Below are 2,500 nucleotides of genomic sequence, written 5' to 3' on the forward strand. Positions count from 1 at the left end.
GAAGGACAATGACAATGATTAAATTGGATATGAACGGTAACGAAAAGGAAAATCAAAGTTCGGAAATCCACGAGCCTTTTTAAGAAGAAAAAAAAAACAAGTTGACCATTACAATGTTGCTGGGCTTCAAATTATATTATTAGCATTACTCGTACTATCATTGTTGTTATTATTACTAGTATCATTATTGTTATTATTATCATTGGTGAGATTCTATTACTGAGGAGACTTGCCTCTATATATGATATAATCAGGTGAACTTTTGAAATATACATTAAAAGGTTTTACAGTGCCATTTAGTGTTGTACCTTGTGCGATGGCATTGATGATTATTTTTTCTGCTCACATTTCTCCGTCGTTACTTTTGCCAGTTGAGTCACGTCATATGCTATTGCTCACATCTATAACAACGTTTCCGACACGTACAACAAACTAAACATCAGTATTAGGGTCAAAAGTGTCATAAACATCACCACTACATCTTGAACAAGTATTCTGATGCAACATATCACAATATTACCCCCCAACATATAACTTTTAATACTATCTGATTCTATTACGGGTTGTTATAATCCTTAATGCTATACAACTACTTACTGCGAGAACTGGCCGAGAAACAATTATAATCCTGTTTCCGCACCTTAATTCTAGACTTTTTTTTTATCTATTTCCGCTGCCACCTCCGTTTTCGTCACAAATTTCTTGTGTGCCACTACTAGAACTTCTTTTTTACCTCTACGACTTGTACAACGACTGCTATACCCCACTACTGTAATTCTACAACTATTTAGACTGCCATTGCTATTACTAGTATTACTATTACTAATGCAGTTCGTATTTTATTGTTAGTACTGCCCTTACTGTATTACTACCACCACCACATCTATCACAACCACCACCATAAGTGCCACTGTTATTAGGCCTACTACTGTTGCTAAACCTGTTCTTAATGTTATTAAAAGTATAAAATCTCGTACTCTTACTCTGATGTGAAAGAAAAATATAAACACTTGCCTCTCTCCTATATCACTTCAACTTGTACAATGACACGTTTCCATAACAACAACCATCATACATGACACTTACCCAGATTTTCTAATTCTTTACTACAACTGCAAAGACCTTTTTGTTTTCAGTGCTAGCAGTGTCGTCACTATTGTTACCCATGTTCTTCTCGCCAGCAGTAATGTTACTATTCTCCCACTCTACCAAATACCCTCAACTAGTGGCCTCAGTAACCAACGCATTACACTAATCACTGCGCCATGCCTTAACTTCTGCTTGCGTTGCACTGCTCTCGGAATTGACTAGAAAGAACCCTCCTTCTCCAAATATCTACTGTAATACCCCCTTGACAATCTCAATCCTGTCTAGGTATTCTCATTTTTATTTTCTCTTGCTGTCAGATCCAGTAGAGTCCATCACAGTTTTGGAGTTAACTTCCTTACTCCCATGGGGCCACCACAGAGATGAAGGAAATAGATTGGAAGTAGTCGAAATAAGAAGGAACAATTCCACTCAGCACAAAACGGGTTAACAGAGACTGAGCAGAACCCTTCCACATGGAAATGAATGAAATACCTTGATGGCAGCTAGAATAAAAACTTAAATGTCGTCAGGAATGAAAGGGAGTTAATGCCCCCCCCCACATCCAACTCCACCCAACTCAAATCGACCTCCCATTCCAAAAGCAAGCAGTATTTTATTCAACCAATGCCCAGACCTCCCAAGGAGAAGATGGCATACAAGTCTCCAATTCACCAGACCACAGAATGGGGCAGCCTCCTGTCCGTTCAACTTGTCTGCTGTTGCTGTGGCACCCTGAAGGAAGCTAAAAAAGACTTCAATAACCTATCTACACACACACACTGACACACACACACACACACTTACACGCATACACACACACACACACACGCACGTCCTGCATGTCACAATAATTGCTGCCATGACGCTCAGGATAGAGTCGTTCTAAGTACATATTTTTGAGAGCTCCTCGCTCTTCAGCACCCAAAACAATTCCAAAATCTCCCTAGCAACTCCAGCTACATAAGTAAAAGTCACCCTATAGCAGTTGCAGTTACAGACTACACTCTACCAAGACCTGCCTCCTGACATGCCTCCCTCCCCTCCGCCCTCCCAACCCCAACTCAAACCCCTCCCTTTATAGTCAGAGCAGAATGGCTAATCACAGAGAGCGATGGGCTATCACCTCGACAGAAAAAGAGAGAGCTGGCTGGGTAATCTTGCACTATTCAGTGCTCTCCAAGACCAGCGTATTGGTGAACTCCCCCCAACCCCCAGACTGGGGACAAGAATGATCTACTCGCGTATCTCCCTGCTTTGGCAACTCTCCAAGTTCACACCTTAGTCCAGTAGCTTCTCCGTCTAGCCACGCTGTTGTCAGTGACGTGCTGTGACGTGACGTGAGTAATGCACGTGTACAAAGGTCAAGCCTACATGCTGGTGATGAACTGAGTGATTTCATGAGCCAGCCACG

This window comes from Oratosquilla oratoria, chromosome 4 (assembly GCF_046742065.1).
Source record: "Oratosquilla oratoria isolate Oo_2021 chromosome 4, ASM4674206v1, whole genome shotgun sequence".
Taxonomy (NCBI): Eukaryota; Metazoa; Arthropoda; class Malacostraca; order Stomatopoda; family Squillidae; genus Oratosquilla; species Oratosquilla oratoria.